Source organism: Chenopodium album, chromosome 18, assembly GCF_948465745.1.
Source record: "Chenopodium album chromosome 18, dcCheAlbu1.1, whole genome shotgun sequence".
Taxonomy (NCBI): domain Eukaryota; kingdom Viridiplantae; phylum Streptophyta; class Magnoliopsida; order Caryophyllales; family Amaranthaceae; genus Chenopodium; species Chenopodium album.
The window spans coordinates 25549967-25567455 of NC_137851.1; the positions used below are offsets into that span (position 1 = coordinate 25549967).

Genomic DNA, 17489 nt, shown 5'->3' on the forward strand with positions numbered 1-17489 from the left:
CAAGAGTAGGAGAGAGAGTGAGTGAAATTTGGGTCAATTTGTGAGGAATTTTGAGTGTAGGAAGGTTTGTGAGTGATTTTGAGTGAAAATGGAGTGATTTTAGTGAGGATTTGAAGGATTTAAGATGGTGAATGGTGAGTGAGGAGTGCGCACAAGGAGGGTTTTGGAAGGGGGATGCCGTGAGGAAGATAAGGGAGATGATGAAATGAAGGGAAGGAGGAGGAAGAAAGATAAAGTGCACGTCCAGCAGGTGCGGCTGCACCAAATTGGTGTGCGCCCGCACACGCAGGCTGTACGCCCGCACAGGCCTCGTATGCAGCCGCACACCCCTGTGCGTCTCCAATTCTTCCTTTTTCTCATATTTTTGATACTTACTGCCTATTTGGGCGCGCACATGAATCATGATGGTGATGAGGAACAACATAGGCAGTAGCTAAAATCATTTTCAAAGACCTCAAAGTTGAAAATTCATGTGCTCACCACAAAAACTCACTAAGTATCAAATTCCTCCAACTTTTAAAACATGGATTTCCTATCTTACCTCTCTAAAATTCCTACCCTTTTTACCTCAAATTTCGATTAGAATCGAACAAAATATAGTTTGTGCCACGAACACCTTCCATTCACCACGCATTCTTGTAGAATTCCAATCCCGCAAAAGTCATCCTAAAAATCCAATCAAGTAGAAAAGTGAAAGAAAAGACAAAGTAATAAAAGAAACCAAAAATAAGAAAATTCAAAAAAATCAAAAGGAAAAGTTAGAAACTCCGGGTTGCCTCCCGGGAAGCGCTTGCTTAAGGTCCTAAGCTCGACCCTTCCTCCAAATTATGGAGGGTCAAAGAACACCACCTTTTTCAAGGGAGTTGATGGAGCAACTTCTTCAATTTTGAGCAACTTCTCATCGTTGCTTAATGAAACCTTCACAAAATTCTTTTGAAATTCTTCCTTCTCTTTTCTCAATTTCTTTCTTTTTCTTAATTTCTTCGAGTCACGGGCCTTTTTCTTCGGCTTGACTCCAACATCCTTAACCATGGAAGCTGTCTCTTCATCTTGAGAATTAAGCTTGAACCAATTTGGAATCTCAATTTCTTTCTCATCCCGTAGCTTTGGAATTACAATTTCTTCTTCACTAACATCATCAAAGCTTGCACAAACATCATCAACAACCTCAAAAGTATTGTTAGTAGAAGAATCAACCATGCACACATCATCAATGGAACGAGAAAGACTAGCACATGCTATATCTTGCACACAAGATAAGGACTCATGCATTGGCTTCAACTTAAAACTTTCTTCTAATTTTCCACATCTTAATGTGATTCGGCCTCCCTTCACATCTATCAAGGCTCCCGAGGTGGCTAAGAAAGGTATCCCTAGAATGATTGGAATATGCTCATCTTCCTCAATCTCCAAAACAACAAAATCCACGGGAAAGACAAACTCTCCAATCTTTAGAGGGACATCATCAATTCTCCCCTTAGGAAACTTAATAGAGCGATCGGCCAATTGAAGTGTTATATTATATGGTTGAAGCTCACCTAGATCAAGCCTCTTGAAAACCGAAAAGGGCATAATACTCACACTAGCCTCTAGGTCACACAAAGCACACTCAAAAACCATCTTTTTGATTTGGCAAGGGATTGAAAAATTCCCTGGATCTTCCATTTTCTCCGGAAGCTCACCATGGACAAGAGCACTAAAACACTTCCCTCCTTCCACCGGACTACCCTCATCAAAATTATCCTTCTCCTCTAGTATCTCCTTAAGAAACTTGGAGTAGTTAGGCATATCGGGAATTGGCTCGGTAAAGGGTGTGGAATCATGGACTTCCGTAAGAACTTCAAGGAACTTCCCAAATTGCTCATCCATTTTGAATCTCAAGTATTTTTGGGGGTATGTTAGATCGGGAAATCTCTCTACCTCACTCATCTTTTCAACAACACTTTCTTCTTTTTCCTCAACCTCACAATAAATTTCCTTAGACTCAACCCTCTCATCTTCATTCTCCATAGCACCACTCTCATCTTCTCCCTCTTTTGAACAAGAAACTCCCTCACTAAAGTCATTTCCTCCACTAGTGGCAATAGAGTACACGGGTTTCTTTGGTTCAACACCTTGGGAAGGCAAAGATGAAGGACTAGCATAATCCTTAATAGTGCTTGCTAATTGGGTTATTTGAGTCTCAAGCATCTTATTGTGAGTCATCATCTCATTGAATTTCTTATCACTAACCTCCATATAGGTGTTAATGATCTTGGTTTGATTATCAATCAATTCCTCCAAAGTGGTCCTAGGAGAAGAAGGTTGTGAATAGGAATTTTCACCTTGAGTCTTTGAAACAAATCCGGGAGGGGGACCTCTTTGAGCATTTTTTTGAAAATTTCCCCTTCCTTGATTGTTCCAATTACCCCTATTTTGATTTTGACCATAACCTTGATTATGGTTACCACCACCTTGATTATGGTTACCATTACCTTGGTTATGATTTCCATAACCTTGGTTTTTATTACAATAATTTTGGCTTTGATTTTGGCCACTATAACCTTGGTTATGGTTACCACGAGAACCTTGATTCCCTTGGTTCCTATAACCACCACCATGATTATAGTTGTCAAAATTGCCTTGGTTTTGGGAATTCCTATTCCATTGGCCTCTTTGATTATCAAACCTTTGGACATTGTTGTTTGACACAAAATTCACATGCTCACACTCATTGTTGTCAAATTCATCAACACATTCATTGTTGCAATTGCTAGAATCATGGTCATATGATCCACATACATCACAAAACAAACATCCCATAGGCATATTATGTGAAGTAGAAGGAGTTTGAGAGTTAGAAGAAGTACCTCTCCTCTTAATTTGGGAGGGAAGATTTGAAGCTTGAGAAGAGGAAGAAACACTTTCCAACTTGGCCTTGATTGCCGTCATCTCCTTTCCCAAGTTTGTCATTTGACAGGAAAGATTGTTAATGGCATTGAGATGGTCCATCGAGTACAACAAAGATTGCTTGCTTGAAGAATCTCTTTCCCCATCTTTCCAATCTCTATAGTAAGTCACCACATCCTCTATTATGTCCACAACTTCTTCTTCGGTTTTGTTCATGATTGGACCACCGGCCCCTCCATCAAGACATGCCTTGCCTTGAGGACTCAAACCACCATAGAAGATTTGGATCAATTGATATGTTGGAATTCCGTGGTGAGGACATTCTCTTTGGTACTCCTTGAATCTTTCCCATGCTTCATAAAGACTCTCATTTGGCTTTTGCTTGAACCCTTGAATTAAAGCCCTTGCCTCCGCCGTTTTCTTTTGAGGATAGAAACGGGACAAGAAAGCTTTAGTGACATCATCCCACGTTTTCAATGAATTGGGCTTCACCTCTTTGTCTAGCCATTCCAAAGATCTTCCTATGAGAGAGAAAGGGAACAACTTAAGGCGGATAAATTCTTGAGACACTCCATTAACCTTGATTGTGTTACAATATTTTTCAAACTCCTTAAGATGGTTCAATGGGCTCTCGTTCTTTGCCCCACTATATTTTCTCCTCTCAATTAGGGTGATCATTGCCGGCCTAATTTCAAAATCGTTTGCCGGTGTTGTAGGTTGAGCTATGCCGCTCTCAAACCTATATGCACCGGGCACTCCCAATTCTTTCAAGGCAACTCTTGGTTGTTCTCCCATGACTTGCTCTTGTTCAATCTCTTCTTTTCTTGACGAACTATAATCCAATGTCTTGTTTGCTACTCTCCTCCTTGAGAGAGTTCTTTCAATCTCCGGATCAAAGGGAACAAATGAACGATCTCGGGACCTATGCATACAAAACTCAAAGAAAATATAAGTAGCACGGCTACAAGTGTAGCCTAAAGTGTAAAATCTTTTTGTATTTTGCAAATAAAGTGAAATAGACTCAACAAAAACATGCACTCAAAGCACCATTCCCCGGCAACGGCGCCATTTTGATGGGATGAAGAACGGTAGGTCATTGGGCTACCACCCCACCCAATCAAACAAAATTTGTAACTCAACAAACCCCTATTAAGTGTAGTGGTAAGTCAAGGTCGAACCCAAGGGAATGGAGGTCGAATGCACAATGCCTAAGTCAAGCTATTCCGAAGTCAAATAAAGGGGTTTATGAAGGAAACTAGAGCTAGAGCTAAATGATGCAAGAACTTGTATGAAATCAATCTAAAATACACTAGGGCAATGGATCCACATGTAATTTTTATGGAAAATGGTAATTTGGGAGGTCAAACCGACTAAGTCAAGTGATAGGAAGGAAGATCAATCATGTATCCAAAAGAGCATACCAAGTTAGTTCACCTAGAGGTCTAACTAGCGTCAACTACGCTAAACACTACCTAGGGAACGTCACAAAGCACCTCAATCGTGAAATTGCAAGTTACTAATCAATGGTCCGTATCATAGCAAGCTCACAATGCAATCTAGTGCAATAATCAAAGATGGCCAAACTTCAATCAATCACACACATGCACATGAATTATCAACCAAATTTAATCATATCATCAACTCCATTAATTATCCCCAAATTACTCTAATCCATCACTCAAACATGCTTCACCATTTCCCTAGCTAGAAAACTACTCACTAGCCATGGAAATCAAGATCAAAACTACACTAATCATCAATTTCATCATCAACATAGTTGAAATCAAAGATCAAATCAACAATCAATCAAAAAATCAATAAAACTTCAATCAATCATCAAACAAACTTCAATCAATCAACAATAACATGGAAAACAAATGAAATCAACTAGAATAAAACTTGTATTGAAATCAAGAAGAAGATCCTTACAAAACTTTGATCTAAAGATCAATTACAATGAAGTATTCTTGAACAATCACCAAAAACCATGAGTTTCTCTTTCTAAAATTCTAATCTAATCTAATTCTCCTTAATGAAGATCTAATTCTCTCTCCATAAAAGGAAAGAAATAACTATCAATACAAAGAGGAAGTTGGGATTGACGTCCAAAAATAAACCTACGCCGGTGCGGGCGCTTGGAGGAGAGGGAGTGGCGCGCACGGGAAAACACCCAGATTGGTGCGCCCGCACGCACCAGGTGTGCGGCCGCACCCGACCAATGTGCGGCCGCACACTCCCTGGGTGCGCCCGCACCTAGCTGGGTTTTCCCCTTTCTTCTCTTTGTCTTAGCTCAAGAGGTGCACACATCCTAGATGATGATGATGGAGGACAAGGTAGGCAGAAACTTTCTTGAATTTCTTGAAGAGTATAAGCCATGAGAAAGGCATATACAAGGCCTTGAAGCATGCCCGTAGGACCTCCCTTTGACTTGAAACTTCTTGCACAAGCTTTAGGCATGAAAATTAATGGAAGACCATGGAGAGGAAGCTCGGGAATCCTTGGACAATCAATCACAACCTACAATCAAAGGATAAAAAGCAAGTAAAAGGGAAAAATAGCAAATAAACTAGAAAATGCATAAAACAGAGAAACTAACTACAAAAAGCATGAAATGAAGAAAACTAGAATAAGACTAAGGAAAACTAAAGAAAAGAAAGATAAAATGAAATAGAATTCATCCAAAAAGGGACCAAGTGAGTGCCATAAATGTCACTCATCAGGATTGTGACTCGCTTGTCGCCATCACAAGTTTGAGGAGGAGGTCACCCTTTCTAGTTTTTGGAGGATCGTAGAGGTATACCTTGTTTCTCCTTACTAAAGTTCTACTTTAGGTATGTGTTAGCACTTGCTGATTCTTCTATGTTATTTATAGGTCTAGTTCTACGAGTATTTCCCGTCTCTTTCACCGGCGAGACTTTCGCCTCGAGAGCTCCCCATTGATGTTAGTTGGGGAGGCCGTTACAATGACCAGACTGCTATTTCCCGCGTTTGAGAGTTGATTCTCTCGGTATGCTTTGCTTACATTTTTGTTTTCTTTGTTGCTTAGTAGGAACATATCTCATGGGTGTTAAATTGTAGGGGCTTGAGGTCCAATTTCTACCATGGGCCAATTTTGTCCTTCCTGCACGTGCTGTCCAGTATACAGCTCAACATAATTATTTCTAGGGGACGTATGACATTGTGGTGTATCTGGGCGAGATAGTTGTGATTCAGCACTCTTCCGAGTCTTTTGTGGTTCCTACTCGTCCCCCATGGCACATGTTGGACCAGACGGACATGAGAGTCCATTTTAGTTGATTGCCAGCTGGTACGGATTGGCGACGTCATATCTATTCGAGCCGGAGTTATGGCGAGAGCCACATGCCACATTTTGCTCCACCTCCTTGTTTATCGGAGGAAACGCAGGTACGTTTCGTGCCTTTGATTTATTCTTTTAATAGCCCCCTAGCATATTTTAATCGCCAAAGTTTTATTTTGACAGGCTACGATAGCGGCTAGGGAGTTTCTACCTCCACTGGTGTCTATCACCTATCAGGGGTCTTTCGACCCGGTCGAGGAGATGATTCCTCTGGCCCCTGAGCCTTTGCGCTTGATAGAGTAGTCGATACCACGCCGCCAGACCTGGGTAAGTCTTCCATCATCATTTTGTTTGCATAGATGTTCTTTGATTGTTTTTGACTTTATTACTTGATAGTTTTCCCGCGAGGTGGTGACGAGGATGGCGAGAGGCATGGACGCCTTCCGTTATCATCTCGTGAGATTGAATCACTGAGCTAGGTGTCGTCGTGGAGATAATGGCATGGAGGTATTTCTTTTGACCTTATGGCTTACTCTGTTTGCTTATTTTTCCATGCTTGACTTGATTTGTTTCATCTATTTCAGCTTGTTCCTCCGACACACACTCGCATGAGACCCGAGGATCGGAGGAAGAGATCTGGATCCGGTTCGAGGCGCAAACGTACTTCGGAAAGGAGCCAGGGTGGTCGAGCCGAGTCGGACCACACTATAGTAGTAAAGGATTCCGGCTCTTCGTTTGAGGGTGCTTCAAAGAGGTTGACTGGCCAAGGAGGCGCGACGTCGACTCCTTTAGCGAGTGAAGGGACGTATGAGATTGGCTCATTGTCGCAGCAGCATCAGCAATTTTAGTAGTTGGGAGTGCAGCCGCAAGGTGAGGCAGGATGGACTGGCCCTAATCTTTTGAACCCGACCACTAGCGATCCTATTGCTGGTGAGGGTTTGACTCCTCGAACTGCACAGTTCTTGGACCTATTTGACGTTCCTCCACATTTGCGTGCTCCGCCATTATAGTTGTATCTGTATAAATTTTGAATTTGTAGGACTTTGCTTATTTTAACTTGACACTTATGTTAGACATATTGTATTTATATCCTATGATTACTATGTCTATTTTATCTTTTGTATTTTTTTTATTTTTCATTTTATGTGCATATGAGTGTGTGAAAAAATGTGACTAATTTTTGCGTAAAAATTTCCGTCATTTTTATTATTAATGGAGGGTATCCGACTTTGTCCCCCAAAAAGAAAAAATGAAAAATAAAGTCAAATTTGACAAAAAATAAGTTTAAATTTAATTAAACTCAAAATAATCAAATATGGGATAAGTGTTTGGAATAGTTTTGCCAAAAAATAATGTTTGGATAAGACTTTGAAAAGAATCAAAACCGTACAGTAAAAGTACGAATCCGAGTCAAAGTCAGATAACATATGGTCAGGGAAGTGCGTAAAATTAAATTGTCGCGGTGTAACATCTCTGTCGCAATGCGCTGACACCTGTCGCGGCACGTTGGATTTATTTTCCGAATCCTTTCGGGATTCGGTTTGTGTCAGCTCTATATATAAATAGCGCCCAAATTCGTCGATTTTGGTATAATTCGAAGTGAAAAAAAATAATCTCCTCTTTAATTTTTCATCATGTCTAAGAGTTTTAGCAATTTTACTCGTGAGTGGTGTGGGTCTTTGACTGCTAAAGTGAGGAAAGAGCTTGATTTTTTTCCACTTGCGGGGTCTTCTTGGTATTAACGGAGTAGATCTTGACATAGAATTTATTCATACCGCCTTAGAGTATTGAGATCCAGACACTCATTGCTTTAGATTAGGTCATGACGAAATTTGTCCTTTACCGGAAGAATTTGGTGCCATTCTTGGCTTCCCTTCTTTAAATCTTGCGGTAATTCCTAAGGTTAGTGAATATTATAAAGATTTTTAGCATTTCCTTAACCTTAAGGATAGGGACTTAAAAGATATTGTGCATGGTAATGTAGTTAATTTGAAGGAATTTGCACGCTTTTATTTTGATAGACCGTGCTCGGAGTCTTTTCATGTTTTGTAAGAGAAGGGCTTTCCTCTCTTGCATGTTTAGCCAATATCTCCTCACTAGTGGTAATATTCGTGAGGGTCAAGCAATATTAGTGTATGTCATGGAGCCAATCAAATCAAGAAGAAATAAAATGCCATTAATTGTTGGAGAAACAATGCTTGGTTTAGATGAGCTAAAAAGAGATCCAAAAGCACCTCTTCCAGGTTCTCCAATTTTATTACAGGTAGAGAATTAATATTTTTAATTGCAAAAATCAATAATATAATTTTGTATAGTAATACTAATTATTTGCATTGAATTTTTACAGGTATGGCTAATGGAGAGACTTGAATTAATCAGTCCTCTTCACAATATTGAAAAATATACACCAAATTGCTTTGTAAGAAGGAAGAAAAGCTTGTCCATAAAGATGGGCCGCCGAGAGTGGAGTGGAATCTTTAAAACTTACGATTTTGCCATCATGTGAGTTGTTCCTTAGTGGAAGATTGAGCAGATGGTTGGTGTCAATAGCCAACCTTTTTGCTATCTTCCTAGCTTGTCGACCTTTTATTATCCTTCTAGAGTGAAGAGATAATATGGACTTGCTCAAACAATTCCCTCTGGAGATCTTTGTCGCCCTTATGAATTTCCGGTTTCACAAGACATAGAGAGGTTTGAGGACTATTGGTGTGCTAGACCTTTGAGGGAAGTTGCTACCCAAGAGGTTCCTCCTACTTTATCTAGGGATGCGATGTAGTGGCTAATTGGTAGATCTCAAAAGGACAAGAACAAAGCCCGAAAGATGAGCAAGACCAATGTGAAAGACCGCCTTAAGAGATAAGAAAATTCCTTCTAAGGAATGCTTAGGTCAAAAAGTTGAATTCAAGACTCCTATCATGCCTAAGAAGAAAAGTACTACTAACGGCAAGGAGAAAAGAAAGACTAACTCTGCAGAAAAGAAAATATGGGTTAAAAAGAAGCACGGTGTAATGGCTATTGGAGAAACCATCAATTCTAAGATCATGTGCAGGTCTTCTAAGGGATCCTTATTGGTGAAAGAGATGGATGATGAAGAAAAAGCAGAGAAGAATTGGAAAAGGGTTAGAAAAGAGAAGACAGATTAGAGCATTGCTTTTACTATGAATTTATTAGTCAAATTTATTTTGAAGTCAATTTTATTTTTAAGCCTTTGTTTTAATTCCATCAATAATGTAATTTTACTTTTATTAAAGCAATTTTTAGCTTTTTAAATTAAATTGACTTTTTTACATTGAATTATTTATTAAAGCAATGAAAACGACTTGAATATATCTCGAAAATTATTCGAGTACGAAAGTCAAAAATTCTCGAAATACACCAAAATTCGCCTAAATCGTCGAAAATATATTGGCACAAGACTTTTGAATCTGTCGCAGCACGACTATCCTATTGCGGTGCGCTAAATCCTGTCGTTGTGCGACAGATGTTGTTGTGTAGCGCTGGCCTTGAATTTTGTGCACCGCTTGTTCTGTGTTGACGCACTGTTAAGGGGATGCAAGGTTTGTAAAAATTAAAGTGGTTGCACCCTGTAAAGGGTTGCCTACGTATCTTTTCCTAAGGAATCAGACCAAACGTAGCTCTCTTGAGTATGTTACTCAAGTTATAATGGGTAGAACTTCTTAAGTTGGTCAAGGTTTGTCATATTTGAGAATTCATTCCCATCCATGTCAGTTAGCTTTGCGGCACCTCCTAATAGGATAGTTTTGATGATGTATGGTCGAAACAAATAAGGCCTAAATTTACCTCTTGGGTCTAGAACATTTTTCCTTAATTCTTTTAATACTAAGTCTCCCACTTTAATGTTTCTTGTCTTTACCTTTTTGTTAAAGTGTCTAGCCATGCAAGTTTGATAGGATTGAGTATGGTGTAGAGCTTCTAGTCGTTTTTCATCAAGTAGAATTAGCTCCTCATACCTTGCTCTAGTCCATTCGACTTCATCGAGTTTACTTTCCAACACAATGCGTAGAGAAGCTATTTCTAGCTGTACAGGTTGTACAACATCCATCCAATAAACTAAAGAGAATGACGTATTTTCTGTGGATGAGCGGTTTGACGTGCGATAACCCCAAAGAGCAAAATGGAGTTTGTCAGGCCAATCCTTGTAATTTTCTGTCATTTTCTCAATGATAGTCTATAAGTTCTTATTGGCTGCTTCTACCGCACCATTTTCTTGAGGCCTATATGGGGAAGAATGATGGTGTTGAATACCATAATTTTTAAGCAATTCTTCATATTCCGATTGAAAGTGAGTTCCATTGTCACTTATCATTTCATGTGGGACTCCATATCGACATATTATGCTTCTTTCGATAAAAAGTGCTACATGTCTTGCGGTTAGTTTTGCAAATTATGCTGCGTCAACCCATTTTTTGAAGTAATCAATTGCCACTAAGATGTATTCATGACCTTCTGCCCTAGGAGGGGTGATTTTTCCAATAATATCCATACTCCATGTTGAGAATGGCCATGGTGATGTATAGGTGTAAAGGAGTGATGGAGGAACATGTTGCAAGTTAGCGTATATTTGGCATTTAGGGCATTTCTTTACATGTTGATGGCAATCCCTATTCATGGTAGACCAATAGTATCCTTGGCGCATTACTTTTTGGGCTAGCATTTTGCCATTCATACGAGTGCCACATACTCCTTCGTGAATTATTCTCATCGCTCTTTGAGCTTCCTTTTTGCCTACATGTAGGAGAGCTCTACCTTTAGGTACCCTTTTATGAAGCTCATCGTTTATGAGTACATATTGGGAAGCAAAAAGTCTTAGAGCTCGCTTTGCTCTCTTGTCGACGTGAGGTGGATATTCACCTTTGGTGACATAGTTGAGGATATCAGTATACCAAGGTTCTTCCTCTTCTTCTTGTTCCCGAGCTATCTTATCATCTTCTATAGCTTGGATGTAAGCTGGATTATGCCTTTTCTCTATTGTTAGAGGCATTTGCTCAATTTCCTTAGGAATTCTTACCATTGAGGCTAGTCTTGCCAAGGCATCAGCAAATTGATTTTCCTCTCTTGGTAGATATGCGTAGTCTACCTTTTCGAGTTGATTAGTAAGAGTTTCCAAGTATGTTTGATAAGTAGCTAAGCTTTTACTCCTTACTTTCCATCTTTTAGAAATCTAATTGATGATTAAAGAGGAGTCTCCGAATATTCGAAGTTTCTTTACTCCTAATGCCAAAGCAGTTTCGAGGCCTACCACACATGCCTCATATTCTGCAGCATTGTTGGTAACGTCGAATTCTAGCTTTATAGAGACTGGGACGTGTTCCACTTTCGGTGATACTATTAATACCCCTACGCCACAACCCTTTTGGTTTGAAGCTCCATCGAAGTATAATGTCCAAGTATCATCTTCTGTAAGCATCAAGTTTTCATCTGGAAAATCATTTTCATGCATTGGCGTCGAATCTTTTATGGGCAAATCTGCTAAGAAATCCGAGACCACTGATCCTTTGATAGCCTTTTAAGGCATAAACCTTACATCGAATTGGGCTTAGTTGACTATCCATATTGATATTAGCCCATTAAGTGTAGATTTCTCAAAAAGATACTTTTGTGGGTCCATTCGAGATACTGCATAGATTGTGTGAACGAGCATGTACTGCCTTCACTTTGTTGTGGCCCACACTAATGCGAGGCACAATTTCTCAAGTGGTGTGTAGCCTACTTCAAACTCGAGCATCTTCTTACTTAAGTAGTAGATGGCATTCTCTTTTCCTTCTACTTCTTGCGCAAGCATAGCTCGCATTGTCTCTTTAGTGACTGTTAGGTATAATCGAAGGGAAATTCCCGGAAGTGCTAGAGCCAATACAGGAGGATTAGCGAGATAGGGTTTGATCTTCTCAAAGGCTTTTTGGCACTCGTCGTCCCATAGTACTGGTACATTCTTTTTGAGTTTTTTAAATATCGATTCGCATATCGTGGTTAGCTTGGATATGAACCAACTTATGTATTGCAACTGGCCAATGAATCCTCGAATTTGCTTCTCAGTCTTGGACGGCGGCATAGACATGATTGCTTTAATCTTAGTTGGGTCTATCTCTATTCTTCTAGAGCTAATGACATAGCCCAAGAGTTTCCCAGAGGTGACTCCAAAAGCGCACTTAGATGGGTTTAGCCTCATATTGGATTTCCTTAATCTTTCGAAGAATTTACTTAAGGCTACTGGATGCCCTAGACGATCTTTTGATTATACAATCATATCATCCACATAGACTTCCACCTCTTTGTTCATCATGTCATGGAGTAAGGCAGTCGCTGCTCTTTGGTAAGTGGCACCCGCATTTTTTAAACCGAATGGCATTACCATGTAACAGTATGTGCCCCATGGTGTTATGAATGTAGTATTTTCCATGTCTTCTTCTGCCATGAGAATTTGGTTGTACCCTGTGTATCCATCCGTAAATGTGAGAATTGCGTGGTTCGCTGTATTATCTACCAAAATATCAATGTGTGGTAAAGGGAAGTCGTCCTTTGGACTTGCCTTATTTAAATCTCTGTAGTCGACACACATTCTTACCCATCTGTCTTTCTTGGGGACTGGTACCACATTTGCAACCCATTCGGGGTATTTGGATACCCTTATAAAACCTGCTGTTATTTGTTTTTGAACTTCTTCTTTTATTTTTAGAGCTACGTCGGGTTTCATTCAACGTAACTTTTGTTTTACAGGTTTCATTCCTGGGATTAGTGGTATTGTGTGTTGAGCTATTTCTTTATTTATTCCGGGCATATCTTCGTATGACCAAGTGAACACATCTATGAATTCTTTTAGTAGATTTATTAAATCGGTTCTTTCTTCTTTATTAAGAGTTAGAACAATTTTAACTTCTCTTTTAATGGTTGGATCTTTTGAGATATCAACTTTTTCAGTATCTTCAATTACTGGTGTTTAATTCTCAAGTGTTTCCATTGCCTTAATTATTTCTTTATCATTTTCATTGTTAGCTAACCAATGCTCATCATCTTGAGTAAGGGAGTGACACGAGGAGTAAGCGGAAGAAGACATATTATTAAATTTGGAAATCATTACATCAAATAAAGAGATGCCCGTTGGGACTTGAATATTAGCTATCCTAGGGATAAACTTTGAGGTAGAAGGGAGAGAAGGAGATACTACTACAGAAGGTTTAGAAGACTCGACTAAAGAAGACTTGAATTCAGACTCAAAGTCTGACTCAGACTCAGATGACTCAGACTCGTCGAACATTGGTCCTTGTCCTGTTATTATGGAGATCCTTCTTCCACTTGGCGTAATCAGTTTCACGCTCTTTCTCTATCCTTGGACTAATCCTTCTGCTGGATTAATGAGCTTTGTAGGATCGAAGCCTTCGCTTTGCAAGCTTGTTTGAATAGCCGGATTGTCATCGATACGTCTACGCTCGTTTTTCTCATAGCCAAAGAGTAATCCCATAACGTTAAAGTCAAAGCATGGAGGTGCTTTCTCCTTAGGGATAGGAGTTGGGATATCATCCAAGAAGTTGCAATCCAAGAATATCTCGAACCCATGTTGTCTTATCCCCTCTTTGACAAAAGGTTTATGAAATTCGTAACAATGGTAGTCCTCACCCTCTCTTATGAATTGACCGTTTAGAGTCAGAGGATATTGGTCCATTAAGATTTCTTTCTTTTGAGTACGAGCATTCCTCCGTGCATTAATCATTTCCCGGGCGTGCTTATAGTCTTTCGGAGTCGGTTCAAAACCAAGTCCAAAAGAATCTAATTTAGGAAGGCCAGGGCTATCCTATTTGTGTCGCTACTCCTTTCTTCTTTCTTAGATTCATTCCAGGAAAGTGTCCTTGTTTTCGGAGTATACCATTGACTATCATGTTCGAATGGAGGTCGTGGTGAAGAGGGGTCTTTTCATCTTCGTCGATAAAAGAGACCTCTTATGCGTTAAAGCCCCATAAGCCTTCATCATTTTCATTGTGCTCCACATTTATAATAGGCTTATCAATTGCCTTAATTCTCATTGGAGAAGCATCGATAGTGACAAGAATTCCTCTAACTATGGCCTTCACTTGTTGATGAAGGGATGAAGGGACGGTCTTAAGGTCATGAAGCCAGGGGCGTCTTAGCATAAAGTTGAAAGAAGCTTTGATATTTACCACTTGGAAAGTAGTAGCATGTTCAATGACTCATGTCGTGGCATTCATAGTTATAGGCCCAAGAGCTTGGCGACGAGTGTTGTCATAAGCCCTTATCCCTTGTGTAGATGGAGACAAATCTTCATCTTTTATCCCTAACATCCTCGCAGTTCGAAGTGGGCAAGCATTGATTGCTGACCCGTTGTCTACAAGAGTCATTGGGACATTCATTCTCTTGTAGATCACTGTGAGGTTTAAGGCCTTATTATGCTTATCACCCTATGGAGGTAGATCCTTGTCAGAAAAGGTGATTAGATTGATGGGACTTGGAAGATTACTTGTGAGAAAATTAGCTAACCCCTCAAGAGTGGTTTTAAAATCCATCCCTACTTTAGCCAAGGCATCCATAACTGCAATTCTATGCTCACGGGATGTGGCTAGTAGTTTCCATACGTTCATCTCGACCTTAGTCTTCTTTAGTTGTTTCAAAACATCATTGTCTTCAATGATGGGTATGGGAATTTGTTAGGTAATAGGAATAGGTTGTGTTATAATGGGAGGTTGCATTCTCCCTAATCTTGTGAGGACATCTTTGGGCGAGTCTTCTTCATCCCAAATATCATCTACTGGATAGATTGTGGAAAGTGCAGTTTCTTGCAAATCTTTGAAGTAGACATCCACATTATCGCTTTCCCAAATTCCATTGATACTAGCATCTTTTTCTGGAGTTATTTGGACTTACTTCTTGCTATCAATTAGTCCTTGGAAGAGCTTTTAAAACATGTTTACATAAGAGGTCCCAATTGGAGTATCAATGAGATCTTGAATAGCTTCTTTTTACTTCCACCAATTCTCCGTAAGATGGCCCCTACCTTGATGGTACTTGCATTGTGCATTTGGGTTCCTACTAGCCGTCCTCTTTTCAACTAGTGGATCCCCAAATGGTCCAATGGGAGTTATAAGACCTTTTGCATGTAGGCGATCAAATGCGATGTCATAACTCATGCCAATATGTGTAAAGTTTCTCTTAAATGGCTTCTTTTGTCCTTGGTTATTCATAGCCAGGACCTCATTCACATTAAAGGTGCTAACATTATTCGAGTGGGTAGTTTTGGAAGAAGAAGGATTGTCGCTCTTCTTTCCTTTTCGCCACTGTTGGAGTTATTAGCAGCTTTTTGCTTTGCAAGGTCGTCTTCAATGTTGATTCCTACGTCATAGACAGCCTTGAAAGTGTTCAAATTGCTTTGATATTTGAGATGCTTAGAGTACTTTTCTTGGAGATTCTTGATGAACATCCTTACAGATTCTTTCTCAGTGGGCACCTCAATCATTTTAGCGGACGTTTCCTTCCACTTATTAAAGAATGAAGTAAAGCCTTCGTTCTCTTTTTGTTTCAACATCTCAAGCTCTATATGTTCAGTTTCGACTTGGACGTTACATTTGTATCTATCTATGAAACCGTTTATTATGCCATCCCAAGAAGAGGTTTTCTCCTTTTCAAGAGAAAAGAACCATTGTTGGCAAACGGTCTCTAGAGATAGTGAGAATAGAGTGTGGAAAACCTTCCTGTCAATCCCCTTAATATTCATTATAGTTTCAAAAGCTCTTAAGTGAAAGTAGGGGTTGTTAGTTGGTTTAAACTTAGGGATGTCATTGGCATTGAACTTCTGCGGAAGAAGTTCCTTGTCCACTAAGACCCCTTGTGAGCTAATCCCTTGGAACTAATAGTCATTGGAAAGCTTGCTCAAGCTTTCCTCCATTTGCTCCATTTGTTGTTGTTTCACAGGGTCATTGACTTAAAGAGCAAGGGTCTTCATCATCTCGGTCAAATTAACAAGGTTTTGCCTAAGCTCATCAACTTCTTGTTGGGTTGCCATTAGTAAGAACTTTTTTCTGTGTCTGATGGGCTTATCGAAAAGTAGAACTTGAACAAAGGTGTTGTCTTTGATTAATCGTCCTTCTCTTCTTAACCAAGTATTGTAAATTAAACCATATTTTTTTTAATGACTTGACTCAAATTGACTTTTATTTTATTGGTTTTGAAGGCAAAAAAGCAAAAATAGGATGCATATTTTTGGGAATCTGGTGTAGGGTTCAAACAACATGGTTATGTTTGGAGGATTAATATCCGACTTACCCCCCTAAAAAAATGACGGAAAAACACGCACACACAAGAGTCTCTAGACATGATCAAGGTGTAACATATATACAAAGTGTGTGCTTTAGAAGTGAGCGAAAGTGACATCATTTGACTTTTGTGTAAGACCATGGGACTAGGTGCTTAAACTCAATTAAGGATTCAATACGGTTTTTTACCATTAATAAATTGATTAAATAGACTCGGCGTGAAGACTTAAGCATAAAATTGGACCATCGCTCAAACGATGGAACTGTCGCGATGCGCATGCCCTGTCGCGTCGCACCGGCACCAGCGTGTTGCACCACAGGACACACTTCGGCGTCATTGCTGAAACGTCAGTCTAGGTCAGTTTCCAGTGTTCTAGCTTAGAGGGAAAATCCTATAGACGTACTAAGTCAGGTTCGATCAATTTATTTAGACTTTAAAAACTCATATTAGTTGGTTGATTAATTAAGCAAATTCCTTTAGTCATTAATCAGTTAATTTAAACTCAAACACAAGTCAAACAAACGGTTAGTGTAAATATGCACAACAAGAGATGCACAAGTAGTTAAGTAAGCATAATATGATGCAATGAGTTTGCAACCTAACCATGGCTCTAGTTCTCTAAAGTTCAAGGATAAGGGTTAGTCAAAGAGCGTCCATGGTTATGAGTGTGGATGCACCGCGCGGAAGCCTTACCTTTGGAAGGGTTGGCGCGTGTGGTTGGGACCCCACAAGTTAAACTTGATTCCACGGTTTGGTGAATTCATAAACTCGGATGTGCCCTTCGTTTCCAAAAACGTTCGATTGGGTAGATGGAGCGTGAATTCCCAGAGGGTTATGGCAATAAGTAGAACACATATGGGTTCAGAAAAATAATGAAAACTCAACCAGGATGTAGAATCGAGCAAACAGTGCTAGAATTGGACGAAACAAGAAGGTAGATTTCTGGCTTGGTATTGGAAAAACATAGCGCGAGACAACGGAGTCTGTCTCGAGACGATGACTCTGTCGCCACGCGACATTTTTG

General features: G+C 39.7%; 1 non-coding gene across 1 annotated transcript; it reads left to right on the plus strand.

Annotated features, from left to right (window-relative positions):
• The first annotated feature begins 3193 nt into the window (after positions 1-3193).
• LOC145593240 (small nucleolar RNA R71) lies at positions 3194-3299 on the plus strand. Its single transcript, XR_014102612.1, has one exon. It is a non-coding gene; the product is annotated as a small nucleolar RNA R71 (small nucleolar RNA).
• Positions 3300-17489: the final 14190 nt, after the last annotated feature.